The sequence below is a fragment of the Tachypleus tridentatus genome, chromosome 10 (genome assembly GCF_004210375.1).
Source record: "Tachypleus tridentatus isolate NWPU-2018 chromosome 10, ASM421037v1, whole genome shotgun sequence".
Taxonomy (NCBI): domain Eukaryota; kingdom Metazoa; phylum Arthropoda; class Merostomata; order Xiphosura; family Limulidae; genus Tachypleus; species Tachypleus tridentatus.
This window is the reverse complement of record NC_134834.1, coordinates 17,125,570-17,149,041: the sequence shown is the minus strand read 5'-3', so window position 1 is coordinate 17,149,041 and position 23,472 is coordinate 17,125,570. Positions and strand designations below refer to the sequence as shown.

General features: G+C 34.0%; 1 protein-coding gene and 1 long non-coding RNA gene across 2 annotated transcripts in view; both read right to left on the bottom strand.

Moving 5' to 3' along the window:
* The window catches only part of LOC143227975 (uncharacterized), a 187,627-nt gene that overhangs the window by 36,188 nt on the left and 127,967 nt on the right, over positions 1–23,472 (bottom strand). The window lies entirely within an intron of this gene.
* Positions 19,690–21,435, bottom strand: LOC143228805 (uncharacterized). Its single transcript, XR_013015460.1, has 2 exons — positions 21,335–21,435; positions 19,690–19,888 (listed from the first exon to the last, which is right to left on the bottom strand). It is a non-coding gene; the product is annotated as an uncharacterized LOC143228805 (long non-coding RNA).

Here is a 23,472-nt window from a genome sequence, read left to right as displayed (position 1 = left end):
AGCATGTTGTAAAAAGAAGAAACAATTATCTAATACCACAAGCATGTTGTAAAAAGAACAATTATCTAATACCACAAGCATGTTGTAAAAAGAACAAATACTTATCTAATACCACAAGCATGTTGTAAAAAGAACAAACATTTATCTAATACCACAAGCATGTTGTAAAAAGAACAAACATTTATCTAATACCACAAGCATGTTGTAAAAAGAACAAACATTTATCTAATACCACAAGCATGTTGTAAAAAGAACAAATACTTATCTAATACCACAAGCATGTTGTAAAAAGAACAAACAATTATCTAATACCACAAGCATGTTGTATATAGTACAAACACCTATCTCACAACACAGTACACCGTCACACACTAAATGTTTCACATCATCAGATACCTCGCCTCATGATACATTTTTTTCAAATGTGCAGAAAGAAAAATTCATCTCTAGTTGTTTAGAATGAAATAAGGGAGTTCGAAACTATATTCAGTTCACGTACACAGGAACGTGGACATCAGAGACAGAGAAATACCAAATATAACTTTCTCTATCAGAACATAGAGCTGTACACGCCTAACAAAGTGTGACTAGAACATTTATGATTATTCTGGTATGTCAAATTCCGTCTCTAAACGTCAAGCTTTAAGAAGTATGTTGTCAAACCTGGCGAGACACGGTCTCTTATTGGTTAGTAGGCGTGATATTAAACTCCAGTGAAGCTAGCACGAATCTAAAGCACATTGTTTATAGCAAGGGTGATAGCCTTTCTTATCCGAGGTAAACAACAGGTTTGTAAACGGATCGTTTAACGTGATCATCTCGTGAACGTGGAGTCATGTGAAATCAGACGCCCAAGCAGCGAACGACGTGTAGCTATGACAAAGTTTACGGTAACTTAAGTGAGCTAATAATACAGAGTTCAAGCTGCCCAGCTGACCAAGTGATTGGATGTTTGAATACAATAGGCGGCAACAGTTGCTGTAGACTGTAGAGATAAGGATGATGTTTTTCTTTGTTTTTTTTATTTCGCGCTAGGCTACACGAGGGCTATCTGCGTTAGCCGTCCCTAATGCAGTTTAAGACTAGAAGAAAGGCAGCTAGTCATCACCACTCACCGCTAACTCTTATTATAATTTATAAAGTATTATAAAAGTTACATTTGTTAAACATTTCTTTGCTTGTCGATAGCTTTGTTCCTAATGGTTACATTTTGTCAAACATTTCCCAGTTTCTCAACAACTTTGTTCGTTCCTAATGGTTACATTTTGTCAAACATTTCTTTGTTTATCAACAACTTTCTTCGTTCCTAATGGTTACATTTTGTCAAACATTTCTCAGTTTGTCAACAACTTTGATCGTTCCTAATGGTTACATTTTGTCAAACATTTCCCAGTTTGTCAACAACTTTGTTCGTTCCTAATGGTTACATTTTGTCAAACATTTCCCAGTTTGTCAACAACTTTCTTCGTTCCTAATGGTTACATTTTGTCAAACATTTCCCAGTTTGTCAACAACTTTGTTTGTTCCTAATGGTTACATTTTGTCAAACATTTCCCAGTTTGTCAACAACTTTGTTTGTTCCTAATGGTTACATTTTGTCAAACATTTCCCAGTTTGTCAACAACTTTGTTTGTTCCTTATGATTACATTTTGTCAAACATTTCCCAGTTTGTCAACAACTTTGTTTGTTCCTAATGGTTACATTTTGTCAAACATTTCCCAGTTTGTCAACAACTTTGTTCGTTCCTAATGGTTACATTTTGTCAAACATTTCCCAGTTTCTCAACAACTTTGTTCGTTCCTAATGGTTACATTTTGTCAAACATTTCCCAGTTTGTCAACAACTTTGTTCGTTCCTAATGGTTACATTTTGTCAAACATTTCCCAGTTTGTCAACAACTTTGTTCGTTCCTAATGGTTACATTTTGTCAAACATTTCCCAGTTTGTCAACAACTTTGTTCGTTCCTAATGGTTACATTTTGTCAAACATTTCCCAGTTTGTCAACAACTTTGTTCGTTCCTAATGGTTACATTTTGTCAAACATTTCCCAGTTTGTCAACAACTTTGTTTGTTCCTAATGGTTACATTTTGTCAAACATTTCCCAGTTTGTCAACAACTTTGTTTGTTCCTAATGGTTACATTTTGTCAAACACTTCCCAGTTTCTCAACAACTTTGTTCGTTCCTAATGGTTACATTTTGTCAAACATTTCTTTGTTTATCAACAACTTTCTTCGTTCCTAATGGTTACATTTTGTCAAACTTTTCTTTGTTTATCAACAACTTTCTTCGTTCCTAATGGTTACATTTTGTCAAACATTTCCCAGTTTGTCAACAACTTTGTTTGTTCCTAATGGTTACATTTTGTCAAACATTTCTCAGTTTATCAACAACTTTGTTCGTTCCTAATGGTTACATTTTGTCAAACATTTCCCAGTTTGTCAACAACTTTGTTCGTTCCTAACGGTTACATTTTGTCAAACATTTCCCAGTTTGTCAACAACTTTGTTCGTTCCTAACGGTTACATTTTGTCAAACATTTCCCAGTTTGTCAACAACTTTGTTCGTTCCTAATGGTTACATTTTGTCAAACATTTCCCAGTTTGTCAACAACTTTGTTCGTTCCTAACGGTTACATTTTGTCAAACATTTCCCAGTTTGTCAACAACTTTGTTCGTTCCTAATGGTTACATTTTGTCAAACATTTCCCAGTTTGTCCACAACTTTGTTCGTTCCTAATGGTTACATTTTGTCAAACATTTCCCAGTTTGTCAACAACTTTGTTCGTTCCTAATGGTTACATTTTGTCAAACATTTCCCAGTTTGTCAACAACTTTGTTCGTTCCTAATGGTTACATTTTGTCAAACATTTCCCAGTTTGTCAACAACTTTATTCGTTCCTAATGGTTACATTTTGTCAAACATTTCCCAGTTTGTCAACAACTTTATTCGTTCCTAATGGTTACATTTTGTCAAACATTTCCCAGTTTCTCAACAACTTTGTTCGTTCCTAATGGTTACATTTTGTCAAACATTTCCCAGTTTGTCAACAACTTTGTTCGTTCCTAATGGTTACATTTTGTCAAACATTTCCCAGTTTGTCAACAACTTTATTCGTTCCTAATGGTTACATTTTGTCAAACATTTCCCAGTTTGTCCACAACTTTGTTCGTTCCTAATGGTTACATTTTGTCAAACATTTCCCAGTTTGTCAACAACTTTGTTCGTTCCTAATGGTTACATTTTGTCAAACATTTCCCAGTTTGTCAACAACTTTGTTTGTTCCTAATGGTTACATTTTGTCAAACATTTCCCAGTTTGTCAACAACTTTGTTTGTTCCTAATGGTTACATTTTGTCAAACATTTCCTTGTTTATCAACAACTTTGTTTGTTCCTAATGGTTACATTTTGTCAAACATTTCCTTGTTTATCAACAACTTTGTTTGTTCCTAATGGTTACATTTTGTCAAACATTTCCTTGTTTATCAACAACTTTGTTCGTTCCTAATGGTTACATTTTGTCAAACATTTCCCAGTTTGTCAACAACTTTGTTCGTTCCTAATGGTTACATTTTGTCAAACATTTCCCAGTTTGTCAACAACTTTGTTCGTTCCTAATGGTTACATTTTGTCAAACATTTCCCAGTTTGTCAACAACTTTGTTTGTTCCTAATGGTTACATTTTGTCAAACATTTCCCAGTTTGTCAACAACTTTGTTTGTTCCTAACGGTTACATTTTGTCAAACATTTCCTTGTTTATCAACAACTTTGTTTGTTCCTAATGGTTACATTTTGTCAAACATTTCCTTGTTTATCAACAACTTTGTTTGTTCCTAATGGTTACATTTTGTCAAACATTTCCTTGTTTATCAACAACTTTGTTCGTTCCTAATGGTTACATTTTGTCAAACATTTCCCAGTTTGTCAACAACTTTGTTTGTTCCTAATGGTTACATTTTGTCAAACATTTCCCAGTTTGTCAACAACTTTGTTCGTTCCTAATGGTTACATTTTGTCAAACATTTCTCAGTTTGTCAACAACTTTGTTCGTTCCTAATGGTTACATTTTGTCAAACATTTCCCAGTTTGTCAACAACTTTCTTTGTTCCTAATGGTTACATTTTGTCAAACATTTCCCAGTTTGTCAACAACTTTCTTCGTTCCTAATGGTTACATTTTGTCAAACATTTCCCAGTTTCTCAACAACTTTGTTCGTTCCTAATGGTTACATTTTGTCAAACATTTCCCAGTTTGTCAACAACTTTGTTCGTTCCTAATGGTTACATTTTGTCAAACATTTCCCAGTTTGTCAACAACTTTGTTCGTTCCTAATGGTTACATTTTGTCAAACATTTCCCAGTTTGTCAACAACTTTGTTCGTTCCTAATGGTTACATTTTGTCAAACATTTCCCAGTTTCTCAACAACTTTGTTCGTTCCTAATGGTTACATTTTGTCAAACATTTCCCAGTTTGTCAACAACTTTGTTCGTTCCTAATGGTTACATTTTGTCAAACATTTCCCAGTTTGTCAACAACTTTGTTTGTTCCTAATGGTTACATTTTGTCAAACATTTCCCAGTTTCTCAACAACTTTGTTCGTTCCTAATGGTTACATTTTGTCAAACATTTCTTTGTTTATCAACAACTTTCTTCGTTCCTAATGGTTACATTTTGTCAAACATTTCCCAGTTTGTCAACAACTTTGTACGTTCCTAATGGTTACATTTTGTCAAACATTTCTCAGTTTGTCAACAACTTTGTTCGTTCCTAATGGTTACATTTTGTCAAACATTTCCCAGTTTGTCAACAACTTTGTTTGTTCCTAATGGTTACATTTTGTCAAACATTTCTCAGTTTGTCAACAACTTTGTTCGTTCCTAATGGTTACATTTTGTCAAACATTTCCCAGTTTGTCAACAACTTTGTTTGTTCCTAATGGTTACATTTTGTCAAATATTTCTCAGTTTGTCAACAACTTTGATCGTTCCTAATGGTTACATTTTGTCAAACATTTCCCAGTTTCTCAACAACTTTGTTCGTTCCTAATGGTTACATTTTGTCAAACATTTCCCAGTTTGTTAACAACTTTCTTCGTTCCTAATGGTTACATTTTGTCAAACATTTCCCAGTTTGTCAACAACTTTCTTCGTTCCTAATGGTTACATTTTGTCAAACATTTCCCAGTTTCTCAACAACTTTGTTCGTTCCTAATGGTTACATTTTGTCAACAACTTTGTTCGTTCCTAATGGTTACATTTTGTCAAACATTTCCCAGTTTGTCAACAACTTTGTTCGTTCCTAATGGTTACATTTTGTCAAACATTTCCCAGTTTGTCAACAACTTTGTTCGTTCCTAATGGTTACATTTTGTCAAACATTTCCCAGTTTGTCAACAACTTTGTTCGTTCCTAATGGTTACATTTTGTCAAACATTTCCCAGTTTGTCAACAACTTTGTTCGTTCCTAATGGTTACATTTTGTCAAACATTTCCCAGTTTGTCAACAACTTTGTTTGTTCCTAATGGTTACATTTTGTCAAACATTTCCCAGTTTCTCAACAACTTTGTTCGTTCCTAATGGTTACATTTTGTCAAACATTTCCCAGTTTGTCAACAACTTTGTTTGTTCCTAATGGTTACATTTTGTCAAACATTTCCCAGTTTCTCAACAACTTTGTTCGTTCCTAATGGTTACATTTTGTCAAACATTTCCCAGTTTGTCAACAACTTTATTCGTTCCTAATGGTTACATTTTGTCAAACATTTCCCAGTTTCTCAACAACTTTGTTCGTTCCTAATGGTTACATTTTGTCAAACATTTCTTTGTTTATCAACAACTTTCTTCGTTCCTAATGGTTACATTTTGTCAAACATTTCCCAGTTTGTCAACAACTTTGTTTGTTCCTAATGGTTACATTTTGTCAAACATTTCCCAGTTTCTCAACAACTTTGTTCGTTCCTAATGGTTACATTTTGTCAAACATTTCCCAGTTTCTCAACAACTTTGTTCGTTCCTAATGGTTACATTTTGTCAAACATTTCCCAGTTTGTCAACAACTTTGTTTGTTCCTAATGGTTACATTTTGTCAAACATTTCCCAGTTTGTCAACAACTTTCTTCGTTCCTAATGGTTACATTTTGTCAAACATTTCCCAGTTTCTCAACAACTTTGTTCGTTCCTAATGGTTACATTTTGTCAAACATTTCCCAGTTTGTCAACAACTTTGTTCGTTCCTAATGGTTACATTTTGTCAAACATTTCCCAGTTTGTCAACAACTTTGTTCGTTCCTAATGGTTACATTTTGTCAAACATTTCCCAGTTTGTCAACAACTTTGTTCGTTCCTAATGGTTACATTTTGTCAAACATTTCCCAGTTTCTCAACAACTTTGTTCGTTCCTAATGGTTACATTTTGTCAAACATTTCCCAGTTTGTCAACAACTTTGTTCGTTCCTAATGGTTACATTTTGTCAAACATTTCCCAGTTTGTCAACAACTTTGTTTGTTCCTAATGGTTACATTTTGTCAAACATTTCCCAGTTTCTCAACAACTTTGTTCGTTCCTAATGGTTACATTTTGTCAAACATTTCTTTGTTTATCAACAACTTTCTTCGTTCCTAATGGTTACATTTTGTCAAACATTTCCCAGTTTGTCAACAACTTTGTACGTTCCTAATGGTTACATTTTGTCAAACATTTCTCAGTTTGTCAACAACTTTGTTCGTTCCTAATGGTTACATTTTGTCAAACATTTCCCAGTTTGTCAACAACTTTGTTTGTTCCTAATGGTTACATTTTGTCAAACATTTCTCAGTTTGTCAACAACTTTGTTCGTTCCTAATGGTTACATTTTGTCAAACATTTCCCAGTTTGTCAACAACTTTGTTTGTTCCTAATGGTTACATTTTGTCAAATATTTCTCAGTTTGTCAACAACTTTGATCGTTCCTAATGGTTACATTTTGTCAAACATTTCCCAGTTTCTCAACAACTTTGTTCGTTCCTAATGGTTACATTTTGTCAAACATTTCCCAGTTTGTTAACAACTTTCTTCGTTCCTAATGGTTACATTTTGTCAAACATTTCCCAGTTTGTCAACAACTTTCTTCGTTCCTAATGGTTACATTTTGTCAAACATTTCCCAGTTTCTCAACAACTTTGTTCGTTCCTAATGGTTACATTTTGTCAACAACTTTGTTCGTTCCTAATGGTTACATTTTGTCAAACATTTCCCAGTTTGTCAACAACTTTGTTCGTTCCTAATGGTTACATTTTGTCAAACATTTCCCAGTTTGTCAACAACTTTGTTCGTTCCTAATGGTTACATTTTGTCAAACATTTCCCAGTTTGTCAACAACTTTGTTCGTTCCTAATGGTTACATTTTGTCAAACATTTCCCAGTTTGTCAACAACTTTGTTCGTTCCTAATGGTTACATTTTGTCAAACATTTCCCAGTTTGTCAACAACTTTGTTTGTTCCTAATGGTTACATTTTGTCAAACATTTCCCAGTTTCTCAACAACTTTGTTCGTTCCTAATGGTTACATTTTGTCAAACATTTCCCAGTTTGTCAACAACTTTGTTTGTTCCTAATGGTTACATTTTGTCAAACATTTCCCAGTTTCTCAACAACTTTGTTCGTTCCTAATGGTTACATTTTGTCAAACATTTCCCAGTTTGTCAACAACTTTATTCGTTCCTAATGGTTACATTTTGTCAAACATTTCCCAGTTTCTCAACAACTTTGTTCGTTCCTAATGGTTACATTTTGTCAAACATTTCTTTGTTTATCAACAACTTTCTTCGTTCCTAATGGTTACATTTTGTCAAACATTTCCCAGTTTGTCAACAACTTTGTTTGTTCCTAATGGTTACATTTTGTCAAACATTTCCCAGTTTCTCAACAACTTTGTTCGTTCCTAATGGTTACATTTTGTCAAACATTTCCCAGTTTCTCAACAACTTTGTTCGTTCCTAATGGTTACATTTTGTCAAACATTTCCCAGTTTGTCAACAACTTTGTTTGTTCCTAATGGTTACATTTTGTCAAACATTTCCCAGTTTGTCAACAACTTTGTTTGTTCCTAATGGTTACATTTTGTCAAACATTTCCCAGTTTCTCAACAACTTTGTTTGTTCCTAATGGTTACATTTTGTCAAACATTTCCCAGTTTCTCAACAACTTTGTTTGTTCCTAATGGTTACATTTTGTCAAACATTTCCCAGTTTGTCAACAACTTTGTTTGTTCCTAATGGTTACATTTTGTCAAACATTTCCCAGTTTCTCAACAACTTTGTTCGTTCCTAATGGTTACATTTTGTCAAACATTTCTTTGTTTATCAACAACTTTCTTCGTTCCTAATGGTTACATTTTGTCAAACATTTCCCAGTTTGTCAACAACTTTGTTTGTTCCTAATTGTTACATTTTGTCAAACATTTCCCAGTTTCTCAACAACTTTGTTCGTTCCTAATGGTTACATTTTGTCAAACATTTCCCAGTTTCTCAACAACTTTGTTCGTTCCTAATGGTTACATTTTGTCAAACATTTCCCAGTTTGTCAACAACTTTGTTCGTTCCTAATGGTTACATTTTGTCAAACATTTCCCAGTTTGTCAACAACTTTGTTCGTTCCTAATGGTTACATTTTGTCAAACATTTCCCAGTTTGTCAACAACTTTGTTCGTTCCTAATGGTTACATTTTGTCAAACATTTCCCAGTTTGTCAACAACTTTGTTCGTTCCTAATGGTTACATTTTGTCAAACATTTCCCAGTTTGTCAACAACTTTGTTTGTTCCTAATGGTTACATTTTGTCAAACATTTCTCAGTTTGTCAACAACTTTGTTCGTTCCTAATGGTTACATTTTGTAAAACATTTCCCAGTTTGTCAACAACTTTGTTCGTTCCTAATGGTTACATTTTGTCAAACATTTCTTTGTTTATCAACAACTTTGTTTGTTCCTAATGGTTACATTTTGTCAAACATTTCCCAGTTTCTCAACAACTTTGTTCGTTCCTAATGGTTACATTTTGTCAAACATTTCTTTGTTTATCAACAACTTTCTTCGTTCCTAATGGTTACATTTTGTCAAACATTTCCCAGTTTGTCAACAACTTTGTACGTTCCTAATGGTTACATTTTGTCAAACATTTCTCAGTTTGTCAACAACTTTGTTCGTTCCTAATGGTTACATTTTGTCAAACATTTCCCAGTTTGTCAACAACTTTGTTTGTTCCTAATGGTTACATTTTGTCAAACATTTCTCAGTTTGTCAACAACTTTGTTCGTTCCTAATGGTTACATTTTGTCAAACATTTCCCAGTTTGTCAACAACTTTGTTTGTTCCTAATGGTTACATTTTGTCAAATATTTCTCAGTTTGTCAACAACTTTGATCGTTCCTAATGGTTACATTTTGTCAAACATTTCCCAGTTTCTCAACAACTTTGTTCGTTCCTAATGGTTACATTTTGTCAAACATTTCCCAGTTTGTTAACAACTTTCTTCGTTCCTAATGGTTACATTTTGTCAAACATTTCCCAGTTTGTCAACAACTTTCTTCGTTCCTAATGGTTACATTTTGTCAAACATTTCCCAGTTTCTCAACAACTTTGTTCGTTCCTAATGGTTACATTTTGTCAACAACTTTGTTCGTTCCTAATGGTTACATTTTGTCAAACATTTCCCAGTTTGTCAACAACTTTGTTCGTTCCTAATGGTTACATTTTGTCAAACATTTCCCAGTTTGTCAACAACTTTGTTCGTTCCTAATGGTTACATTTTGTCAAACATTTCCCAGTTTCTCAACAACTTTGTTCGTTCCTAATGGTTACATTTTGTCAAACATTTCCCAGTTTGTCAACAACTTTGTTCGTTCCTAATGGTTACATTTTGTCAAACATTTCCCAGTTTGTCAACAACTTTGTTTGTTCCTAATGGTTACATTTTGTCAAACATTTCCCAGTTTCTCAACAACTTTGTTCGTTCCTAATGGTTACATTTTGTCAAACATTTCCAGTTTGTCAACAACTTTGTTTGTTCCTAATGGTTACATTTTGTCAAACATTTCCCAGTTTCTCAACAACTTTGTTCGTTCCTAATGGTTACATTTTGTCAAACATTTCCCAGTTTGTCAACAACTTTATTCGTTCCTAATGGTTACATTTTGTCAAACATTTCCCAGTTTCTCAACAACTTTGTTCGTTCCTAATGGTTACATTTTGTCAAACATTTCTTTGTTTATCAACAACTTTCTTCGTTCCTAATGGTTACATTTTGTCAAACATTTCCCAGTTTGTCAACAACTTTGTTTGTTCCTAATGGTTACATTTTGTCAAACATTTCCCAGTTTCTCAACAACTTTGTTCGTTCCTAATGGTTACATTTTGTCAAACATTTCCCAGTTTCTCAACAACTTTGTTCGTTCCTAATGGTTACATTTTGTCAAACATTTCCCAGTTTGTCAACAACTTTGTTTGTTCCTAATGGTTACATTTTGTCAAACATTTCCCAGTTTGTCAACAACTTTGTTTGTTCCTAATGGTTACATTTTGTCAAACATTTCCCAGTTTCTCAACAACTTTGTTTGTTCCTAATGGTTACATTTTGTCAAACATTTCCCAGTTTCTCAACAACTTTGTTTGTTCCTAATGGTTACATTTTGTCAAACATTTCCCAGTTTGTCAACAACTTTGTTTGTTCCTAATGGTTACATTTTGTCAAACATTTCCCAGTTTCTCAACAACTTTGTTCGTTCCTAATGGTTACATTTTGTCAAACATTTCTTTGTTTATCAACAACTTTCTTCGTTCCTAATGGTTACATTTTGTCAAACATTTCCCAGTTTGTCAACAACTTTGTTTGTTCCTAATTGTTACATTTTGTCAAACATTTCCCAGTTTCTCAACAACTTTGTTCGTTCCTAATGGTTACATTTTGTCAAACATTTCCCAGTTTCTCAACAACTTTGTTCGTTCCTAATGGTTACATTTTGTCAAACATTTCCCAGTTTGTCAACAACTTTGTTCGTTCCTAATGGTTACATTTTGTCAAACATTTCCCAGTTTGTCAACAACTTTGTTTGTTCCTAATGGTTACATTTTGTCAAACATTTCCCAGTTTGTCAACAACTTTGTTCGTTCCTGATGGTTACATTTTGTCAAACATTTCTCAGTTTGTCAACAACTTTGTTCGTTCCTAATGGTTACATTTTGTCAAACATTTCCCAGTTTGTCAACAACTTTGTTTGTTCCTAATGGTTACATTTTGTCAAACATTTCTCAGTTTGTCAACAACTTTGTTCGTTCCTAATGGTTACATTTTGTAAAACATTTCCCAGTTTGTCAACAACTTTGTTCGTTCCTAATGGTTACATTTTGTCAAACATTTCTTTGTTTATCAACAACTTTCTTCGTTCCTAATGGTTACATTTTGTCAAACATTTCCCAGTTTGTCAACAACTTTGTTCGTTCCTAACGGTTACATTTTGTCAAACATTTCCCAGTTTGTCAACAACTTTGTTCGTTCCTAACGGTTACATTTTGTCAAACATTTCCCAGTTTGTCAACAACTTTGTTCGTTCCTAATGGTTACATTTTGTCAAACATTTCCCAGTTTGTCAACAACTTTGTTCGTTCCTAATGGTTACATTTTGTCAAACATTTCCCAGTTTGTCAACAACTTTGTTTGTTCCTAATGGTTACATTTTGTCAAACATTTCCCAGTTTCTCAACAACTTTGTTCGTTCCTAATGGTTACATTTTGTCAAACATTTCTTTGTTTATCAACAACTTTCTTCGTTCCTAATGGTTACATTTTGTCAAACATTTCTTTGTTTATCAACAACTTTCTTCGTTCCTAATGGTTACATTTTGTCAAACATTTCCCAGTTTGTCAACAACTTTGTTTGTTCGTAATGGTTACATTTTGTCAAACTTTTCTTTGTTTATCAACAACTTTCTTCGTTCCTAATGGTTACATTTTGTCAAACATTTCCCAGTTTGTCAACAACTTTGTTTGTTCCTAATGGTTACATTTTGTCAAACATTTCTCAGTTTGTCAACAACTTTGTTCGTTCCTAATGGTTACATTTTGTCAAACATTTCCCAGTTTCTCAACAACTTTGTTCGTTCCTAACGGTTACATTTTGTCAAACATTTCCCAGTTTGTCAACAACTTTGTTCGTTCCTAACGGTTACATTTTGTCAAACATTTCCCAGTTTGTCAACAACTTTGTTCGTTCCTGATGGTTACATTTTGTCAAACATTTCTCAGTTTGTCAACAACTTTGTTCGTTCCTAATGGTTACATTTTGTCAAACATTTCCCAGTTTGTCAACAACTTTGTTTGTTCCTAATGGTTACATTTTGTCAAACATTTCTCAGTTTGTGAACAACTTTGTTCGTTCCTAATGGTTACATTTTGTAAAACATTTCCCAGTTTGTCAACAACTTTGTTCGTTCCTAATGGTTACATTTTGTCAAACATTTCCCAGTTTGTCAACAACTTTGTTTGTTCCTAATGCTTACATTTTCTCAAACATTTCCCAGTTTCTCAACAACTTTGTTCGTTCCTAATGGTTACATTTTGTCAAACATTTCTTTGTTTATCAACAACTTTCTTCGTTCCTAATGGTTACATTTTGTCAAACTTTTCTTTGTTTATCAACAACTTTCTTCGTTCCTAATGGTTACATTTTGTCAAACATTTCCCAGTTTGTCAACAACTTTGTTTGTTCCTAATGGTTACATTTTGTCAAACATTTCTCAGTTTGTCAACAACTTTGTTCGTTCCTAATGGTTACATTTTGTCAAACATTTCCCAGTTTGTCAACAACTTTGTTCGTTCCTAACGGTTACATTTTGTCAAACATTTCCCAGTTTGTCAACAACTTTGTTCGTTCCTAACGGTTACATTTTGTCAAACATTTCCCAGATTGTCAACAACTTTGTTCGTTCCTAATGGTTACATTTTGTCAAACATTTCCCAGTTTGTCCACAACTTTGTTCGTTCCTAATGGTTACATTTTGTCAAACATTTCCCAGTTTGTCAACAACTTTGTTCGTTCCTAATGGTTACATTTTGTCAAACATTTCTTTGTTTATCAACAACTTTCTTCGTTCCTAATGGTTACATTTTGTCAAACATTTCCCAGTTTGTCAACAACTTTGTACGTTCCTAATGGTTACATTTTGTCAAACATTTCTCAGTTTGTCAACAACTTTGTTCGTTCCTAATGGTTACATTTTGTCAAACATTTCCCAGTTTGTCAACAACTTTGTTTGTTCCTAATGGTTACATTTTGTCAAACATTTCTCAGTTTGTCAACAACTTTGTTCGTTCCTAATGGTTACATTTTGTCAAACATTTCCCAGTTTGTCAACAACTTTGTTTGTTCCTAATGGTTACATTTTGTCAAATATTTCTCAGTTTGTCAACAACTTTGATCGTTCCTAATGGTTACATTTTGTCAAACATTTCCCAGTTTCTCAACAACTTTGTTCGTTCCTAATGGTTACATTTTGTCAAACATTTCCCAGTTTGTTAACAACTTTCTTCGTTCCTAATGGTTACATTTTGTCAAACATTTCCCAGTTTGTCAACAACTTTCTTCGTTCTAATGGTTACATTTTGTCAAACATTTCCCAGTTTCTCAACAACTTTGTTCGTTCCTAATGGTTACATTTTGTCAACAACTTTGTTCGTTCCTAATGGTTACATTTTGTCAAACATTTCCCAGTTTGTCAACAACTTTGTTCGTTCCTAATGGTTACATTTTGTCAAACATTTCCCAGTTTGTCAACAACTTTGTTCGTTCCTAATGGTTACATTTTGTCAAACATTTCCCAGTTTGTCAACAACTTTGTTCGTTCCTAATGGTTACATTTTGTCAAACATTTCCCAGTTTGTCAACAACTTTGTTTGTTCCTAATGGTTACATTTTGTCAAACATTTCCCAGTTTCTCAACAACTTTGTTCGTTCCTAATGGTTACATTTTGTCAAACATTTCCCAGTTTGTCAACAACTTTGTTTGTTCCTAATGGTTACATTTTGTCAAACATTTCCCAGTTTCTCAACAACTTTGTTCGTTCCTAATGGTTACATTTTGTCAAACATTTCCCAGTTTGTCAACAACTTTATTCGTTCCTAATGGTTACATTTTGTCAAACATTTCCCAGTTTGTCAACAACTTTGTTCGTTCCTAATGGTTACATTTTGTCAAACATTTCCCAGTTTGTCAACAACTTTGTTTGTTCCTAATGGTTACATTTTGTCAAACATTTCCCAGTTTCTCAACAACTTTGTTCGTTCCTAATGGTTACATTTTGTCAAACATTTCTTTGTTTATCAACAACTTTCTTCGTTCCTAATGGTTACATTTTGTCAAACATTTCCCAGTTTGTCAACAACTTTGTTTGTTCCTAATGGTTACATTTTGTCAAACATTTCCCAGTTTCTCAACAACTTTGTTCGTTCCTAATGGTTACATTTTGTCAAACATTTCCCAGTTTCTCAACAACTTTGTTCGTTCCTAATGGTTACATTTTGTCAAACATTTCCCAGTTTGTCAACAACTTTGTTTGTTCCTAATGGTTACATTTTGTCAAACATTTCCCAGTTTGTCAACAACTTTGTTTGTTCCTAATGGTTACATTTTGTCAAACATTTCCCAGTTTGTCAACAACTTTGTTTGTTCCTAATGGTTACATTTTGTCAAACATTTCCCAGTTTCTCAACAACTTTGTTTGTTCCTAATGGTTACATTTTGTCAAACATTTCCCAGTTTGTCAACAACTTTGTTTGTTCCTAATGGTTACATTTTGTCAAACATTTCCCAGTTTCTCAACAACTTTGTTCGTTCCTAATGGTTACATTTTGTCAAACATTTCTTTGTTTATCAACAACTTTCTTCGTTCCTAATGGTTACATTTTGTCAAACATTTCCCAGTTTGTCAACAACTTTGTTTGTTCCTAATGGTTACATTTTGTCAAACATTTCCCAGTTTCTCAACAACTTTGTTCGTTCCTAATGGTTACATTTTGTCAAACATTTCCCAGTTTCTCAACAACTTTGTTCGTTCCTAATGGTTACATTTTGTCAAACATTTCCCAGTTTGTCAACAACTTTGTTCGTTCCTAACGGTTACATTTTGTCAAACATTTCCCAGTTTGTCAACAACTTTGTTTGTTCCTAATGGTTACATTTTGTCAAACATTTCCCAGTTTGTCAACAACTTTGTTTGTTCCTAATGGTTACATTTTGTCAAACATTTCCCAGTTTCTCAACAACTTTGTTCGTTCCTAATGGTTACATTTTGTCAAACATTTCCCAGTTTGTCAACAACTTTGTTTGTTCCTAATGGTTACATTTTGTCAAACTTTTCTTTGTTTATCAACAACTTTCTTCGTTCCTAATGGTTACATTTTGTCAAACATTTCCCAGTTTGTCAACAACTTTGTTCGTTCCTGATGGTTACATTTTGTCAAACATTTCTCAGTTTGTCAACAACTTTGTTCGTTCCTAATGGTTACATTTTGTCAAACATTTCCCAGTTTGTCAACAACTTTGTTTGTTCCTAATGGTTACATTTTGTCAAACATTTCTCAGTTTGTCAACAACTTTGTTCGTTCCTAATGGTTACATTTTGTAAAACATTTCCCAGTTTGTCAACAACTTTGTTCGTTCCTAATGGTTACATTTTGTCAAACATTTCTTTGTTTATCAACAACTTTCTTCGTTCCTAATGGTTACATTTTGTCAAACATTTCCCAGTTTGTCAACAACTTTGTTCGTTCCTAACGGTTACATTTTGTCAAACATTTCCCAGTTTGTCAACAACTTTGTTCGTTCCTAACGGTTACATTTTGTCAAACATTTCCCAGTTTGTCAACAACTTTGTTCGTTCCTAATGGTTACATTTTGTCAAACATTTCCCAGTTTGTCAACAACTTTGTTCGTTCCTAATGGTTACATTTTGTCAAACATTTCCCAGTTTGTCAACAACTTTGTTTGTTCCTAATGGTTACATTTTGTCAAACATTTCCCAGTTTCTCAACAACTTTGTTCGTTCCTAATGGTTACATTTTGTCAAACATTTCTTTGTTTATCAACAACTTTCTTCGTTCCTAATGGTTACATTTTGTCAAACATTTCCCAGTTTGTCAACAACTTTGTTTGTTCGTAATGGTTACATTTTGTCAAACTTTTCTTTGTTTATCAACAACTTTCTTCGTTCCTAATGGTTACATTTTGTCAAACATTTCCCAGTTTGTCAACAACTTTGTTTGTTCCTAATGGTTACATTTTGTCAAACATTTCTCAGTTTGTCAACAACTTTGTTCGTTCCTAATGGTTACATTTTGTCAAACATTTCCCAGTTTCTCAACAACTTTGTTCGTTCCTAACGGTTACATTTTGTCAAACATTTCCCAGTTTGTCAACAACTTTGTTCGTTCCTAACGGTTACATTTTGTCAAACATTTCCCAGTTTGTCAACAACTTTGTTCGTTCCTGATGGTTACATTTTGTCAAACATTTCTCAGTTTGTCAACAACTTTGTTTGTTCCTAATGGTTACATTTTGTCAAACATTTCCCAGTTTGTCAACAACTTTGTTTGTTCCTAATGGTTACATTTTGTCAAACATTTCTCAGTTTGTGAACAACTTTGTTCGTTCCTAATGGTTACATTTTGTAAAACATTTCCCAGTTTGTCAACAACTTTGTTCGTTCCTAATGGTTACATTTTGTCAAACATTTCCCAGTTTGTCAACAACTTTGTTTGTTCCTAATGGTTACATTTTCTCAAACATTTCCCAGTTTCTCAACAACTTTGTTCGTTCCTAATGGTTACATTTTGTCAAACATTTCTTTGTTTATCAACAACTTTCTTCGTTCCTAATGGTTACATTTTGTCAAACTTTTCTTTGTTTATCAACAACTTTCTTCGTTCCTAATGGTTACATTTTGTCAAACATTTCCCAGTTTGTCAACAACTTTGTTTGTTCCTAATGGTTACATTTTGTCAAACATTTCTCAGTTTGTCAACAACTTTGTTCGTTCCTAATGGTTACATTTTGTCAAACATTTCCCAGTTTGTCAACAACTTTGTTCGTTCCTAACGGTTACATTTTGTCAAACATTTCCCAGTTTGTCAACAACTTTGTTCGTTCCTAACGGTTACATTTTGTCAAACATTTCCCAGTTTGTCAACAACTTTGTTCGTTCCTAATGGTTACATTTTGTCAAACATTTCCCAGTTTGTCCACAACTTTGTTCGTTCCTAATGGTTACATTTTGTCAAACATTTCCCAGTTTGTCAACAACTTTGTTCGTTCCTAATGGTTACATTTTGTCAAACATTTCCCAGTTTGTCAACAACTTTGTTCGTTCCTAATGGTTACATTTTGTCAAACATTTCCCAGTTTGTCAACAACTTTGTTTGTTCCTAATGGTTACATTTTGTCAAACATTTCCTTGTTTATCAACAACTTTGTTCGTTCCTAATGGTTACATTTTGTCAAACATTTCTCAGTTTGTCAACAACTTTGTTCGTTCCTAATGGTTACATTTTGTGAAACATTTCCCAGTTTGTCAACAACTTTGTTCGTTCCTAATGGTTACATTTTGTCAAACATTTCCCAGTTTGTCAACAACTTTGTTCGTTCCTAATGGTTACATTTTGTCAAACATTTCCCAGTTTGTCAACAACTTTGTTTGTTCCTAATGGTTACATTTTGTCAAACATTTCCTTGTTTATCAACAACTTTGTTCGTTCCTAATGGTTACATTTTGTCAAACATTTCTCAGTTTGTCAACAACTTTGTTCGTTCCTAATGGTTACATTTTGTCAAACATTTCCCAGTTTGTCAACAACTTTGTTCGTTCCTAATGGTTACATTTTGTCAAACATTTCTCAGTTTGTCAACAACTTTGTTCGTTCCTAATGGTTACATTTTGTCAAACATTTCTCAGTTTGTCAACAACTTTGTTCGTTCCTAATGGTTACATTTTGTCAAACATTTCCCAGTTTGTCAACAACTTTGTTTGTTCCTAATGGTTACATTTTGTCAAACATTTCTCAGTTTGTCAACAACTTTGTTCGTTCCTAACGGTTACATTTTGTCAAAAATTTCCCAGTTTCTCAACAACTTTCTTCGTTCCTGATGGTTACATTTTATCAAACATTTCCCAGTTTGTCAACAACTTTGTTCCTAATGGTTACATTTTTGCTTGACCTCAATAAATTACTGCATTTACGCCGAAAGGGGGCCAACCCATGGCACTGAAGCTAAGCCTTATTTATAAATGAATAACAGTGTTGTAGTTTGAATTGCTAAAACGGTGACCAATATGTTAGTTGGTAGAACACTAGTCGTGGAAGGTGACAGCTTAAAATTCGTGACGATGATACACATCTTGTGAGAGAAAAAAAATCACGATATAACCTCAATACTGTTTTTTTTTTTTTGCTCCGAACTGATAACCGAATTAATTTTTGTAATATGACAATTTTCCCAGAAACAAACCAGTAGCGAAAGCTATGCACGTGCGTAACCTTTGGCTGAGATTTTGCAAAGCAGACATACGACCTTACCCATCATTTTGTTGTTAATCCAACAGATTAATAAATGCTTCCCTGCAAAAAAAAAAAAAAAGAAAGAACTCATTGCTATGGCGTAATATTACCAAAGTGTCAATGTTTGACGATTACCGCTGTTACTGGAGGCGTGTACTTACGTTAGCGAAAGTTATTACAACGTGTTAACTGAAATATTCGTTTCTTGGACACAGACAACAATTAGTGTTATAGCTCGCCGTCAGTGGGCGCTGTGAGAGTTTGAGTGAACCGTCTGGGAGTCAAATTAGAAAAGAGGAAATGACACGTGACTTAGAATCAGCTGGAGAAAGTGAACATATAAATACAATAACAAAAATAAAAATGAAATAAGTAGAGACGGGAATCGAACAAGGGAAGTCTGAAACTGGTGAGAGAAACAAATGACGGAAGAGAAAATACAACAAGAAAAACATAAGAGAAGGTCAGACGAAGCAAAATAGATAAAAGTTTCTTATAGCGAAAACATGCAAAATTGTCTTCCTCTTTTGCTTTTATCTGCGGATCGAACATGGAATTATATCACTATTACAATTCTCAAGGTTAGTGCTACTAACAGAAGGCAATAGAAGATATAAAAATGCAAGACGCGTCGTATAAATAACACAATTACCTCAAAATACCACAATGAACCAAAAGACAACACTTTCAATTTATATTGTTATTTTACCATGTTCATAATTATCCTACAACAATTAGCTGCACATATGATTTGGTATTAAAATACCACTTGATGGTACAATCCATTCAAAACTGTGAGATAATTCAAAGAAAACACTGAGGAAATATGAATCACAACAATCAACTTAACATTCGTTGGAAGGAAGTTTATTTAGGGGGGGGGGGGTTCCGATGATATAAATTTGAATGATAATCTTACAAGTGTGATATCCCTACAACTTTGGTTTAGTAAACAAGATTGTGGCCAACTAATTAGATTTACTTTTAATTCTAGAATAATAAACATCAATATCCGAAGGAAAATACCAACAACATAATCTGTGAAATTATGAATTGCTAGACATCTCTATAATAAATTTTCCAATGAGTAATTTTTCAGTACGACCTACTTTTCTGGGGGCCTTCGGATATCTGTTCTCTCTGACGTCGTAAAGAAGTCTGCACGTTAAGGAGTTCAAGTCCACAGCTGAATGAGGGGGGACCCTCTGATCGATACCCACACACCATGCTCCCCCAGTACGAGCATAGAAATGTAGTCCAACACACTGGTTGATATATGAAACTGATCCACGACGTCCAACGTCCTGAAAGTGAACCATTTGATTAATTACATTTCAACTAAAAATGAAATTAACAAAAGCAAATAATCTCAACTTCAGTAGATTAAACAGTGATAATATTTAAAGGAAATTGTTTAATGTATTAGTTCAGTGCATAGATAAGACATAAGACCCTTATGACGGTGACATAAGGTGGTCATATTTGAGTGTTGATCCCCGATTCACTTAACCCAGGTTTGACTTAACGTGCTCGTTATGGGTATACCAAGGTGTTCATGTAAATAGTTAAAAGTTGGAGGTGAGCAATGTCTATTTGACCAAGCGAAGCATCAGAATGTCAGACACTGATACATCCATTACGGATGGGTTTCTGGAGCTAGTCTTTGGGTTCTAGAAGTTCTTGGGTTCTGGATTAAATTGTATGTGTCCTCCTGCTTTTCCCGAGAGTAATTTTCCTACATTTTTACTGGTAAAAATTAAAAGGAGTGCCCCCCCCCACGTTTCCTACGCTACTTGCATGTCACGACATATAATATAGTTACATTCCAAATGTAATTAGATTGTTTTATTATTCCAGTATAACAATAAATTTGGCATCAAAACATATTTTATATTTAGAGTTTTAATTTTATATACATATTTAAGTTCTTGATATATAAATAAAAAATTCCCAAACTTCAATTTCTGTATATATAGCATGTTGTGAAACTGACACAGACCACGTGATTAATTAAAGCTGTGTTTTTATTTATGTCGAATTTTGATTAGCCATTTGTGAATAGATTATTAAATACGTTCTGTCTCTCTTTCTGAACGAAACTCGACGACTAATTAAAACATATCAACATTCACAGCCTTGGTTAGTACGTTTAGACATAAGACAGGAAATAAATTCTCACGCATGCTCTGTTTATGTATTTCATTGTGTGCTAAATTCTCGACTGTCGTATCTACTATTTTTCCGTATTCGTTAGGGTTAATTGAGCGAATGTTAACGAATTTCAGCGATTGATGTGTACGGTGGCATGAATAAAAAAGGACTGGTTTCGAATACGTGTTTAAAAACTTTGAAGTGTTATACGAATAATGGCGATGGCCCATAATAAAAACAAACAAACTGAAAAGACAGTATAGGCATAAGTTAGGCCTAACCTAAGTTATGCTAAATTCGAATCTACTAGCCCAATCAAAATTTTACTACCTCTATCCCAATAATTAAGAAAAATATCCAAAGCTCGTAGTCATCCGTAAAATATCTTGCGATTGGTTGAACATACCGAGAACCGTTAAATGATCGGTAAGGGTTTACTGCTACCTAGGGCCTAAGCAAATTCCAGTTCCGTTAATTGCAACGGAAATACTTTTTGCGCAAAGATTGGAAGACAAATAAAAAACAAACGGAGACTGTTAAGACGGTGAAACTATGAAAATATTCTGTACTAACTTAACTTTAAAACAAAAAAGACTGACCTCACATTAAGAATTATCACTCTGTTCCGCTCGCGCACCACAGTCGTGTTGTCACGCGCTGAAGGCACGTCACAGGGCTCGGTCCAATCATGATGTAAAAGCTCTGGTTGCGGGGATATTCCTTGAATATTCTAAATAAAAATATAGCAAGATATATTACGTTTTTCTCAATCTATATGTGATGCAAAATAAACAAACTATGCATCACAGATGTAAACACTTTCGGTCGTAAAATAGACACATAACCAAATACGTTTTAACACGCTAAAAACATTTACATATTTTTAAGTTACAATATCGGACACACAGGCACATATACTGTAATATATCAAATGACAGAAAGTGCCCGATTGAGACAGCAAATTATAGGATTTGGTCAAACAACTGTTAAAATGACATAATTATTTTCGGATCCTCCTTTTTACAGACACATATGTCAAAATCAACTTGAATGAAACGCACGCTGTAGTTTATTGGTTTTTCTCTACTGCAAATGCAAAACGTGAGGTTCTTATTTCAATTTCACAATATTTCAGACTATTGAATGCAAGTGTAGCATCTATTCGAATTGATATTCCAGAGACAATACTGGTACAGAATTTATAAATTATACTCTCCAGTAACACTGTTAATTAACTTCGTTGTTATTTTAAACGCACCCCGCTATTACAGCGGTATGTCTGCATATTTACAACGCTAAAACCAGGGGTTCGATTCCCCTCGGTGGGCTGAGCAGGTAGCCTGATGAGGGTTTGCTATAAGAAAAACACTTGTTATTTTGAACATTGTCATAATCACAGGAGGAAAAAAAAATCACACATGATTCTTTTGCAAACAGGTTTTCAGTAATACTTTGGATTTTAAAGTCATCAATATTTGTTCATTTTTTATTATTCTCAATTAATATCTAGTTTAAAGGAAAGAAAGAAAAGGTAAATCTTTGTACACGTCTCACCAAAAGACAATTTATAACAGATATCTCATTAATGCAAATAATTTATTTTTTTATTCTACATTAATAAGTTTATTGTTTTGTTTGTTTGTTTGTTTGTTTGGGAATTTCGCGAAAAGCTACTCGAGGGCTATCTGTGCTAGCCGTCCCTAATTTAGTAGTGTAAGACTAGAGGGAAGGCAGCTAGTCATCACCACCCACCGCCAACTCTTGGGCTACTCTTTTATCAACGAATAGTGGGATTGACCGTCACATTATACACCCTCACGGCTAGGAGGGCGAGCATGTTTAGCGCGACGCGGGCGCGAACCCGCGGATTACGAGTCGCACGCCTTACGCGTTAGGCCATTCCGGGCCTAAATAATAAGTTTACAAATGAATTCCTATTAACCTTTTAACTGGAAGTCGTATTGGAATTCACTGAAGATCCTTGCTAGACTTCAAGTGAGGTGAAGTTATGAAGTAGATTTGCCTTGTTTGTTATTAAGCCTAAAGCTGCACAATCTACATTTTACTCACTATAGGGGATTTCAAATAACAATCCATCCAATAAATCCTTGGTTTGCGTGCGAATAAAGAGTTTCTTTAATGAATACAACATTAAAATAGTAAATATGACAAAAGAAACTGTTTGTTCTTTTTTGAATGTCGAGCAAAGCTACACGAGGACAAGCCGTCCCTAATTTAGCAGTGTAAGACTAGATAGAAAAAAGCTAGCCACCAACTCATAGGCTACTCTTCTACCAACGAATAGTTGGAGTGACCATCGCATTATAACGCCCCCATGGCTGAAATGGCGAACATATTTGGTGTGACGGAGATTCGAACCTGCAACACAGAGATTACAAATCGAGTGCCCTAACCACCTGGCCATACTGGACCACAGCAGTTTGGAAGATGATTTAAACGTATTAATGATACAATTTGGGATTGTTTACTTGGAACAAGGTTACGCTTGGATATCATCTATGCCCACTGAAAAGAATCGAATCCCAGACTTTAACGTTATACGTCATTAAACTTAGCGCTGTCACACAGGCATACAGTTGAGATAGAACTAGAAGGGAATAACGTGGTAAATCTACACCAGTTAAATATGAATTCGTGATGAAACGCAAATAAATTACAGGGTTTCGAATCTCAGATTCAGAGAGATACTTTGGGAACTAAACGACGAACAAACGTT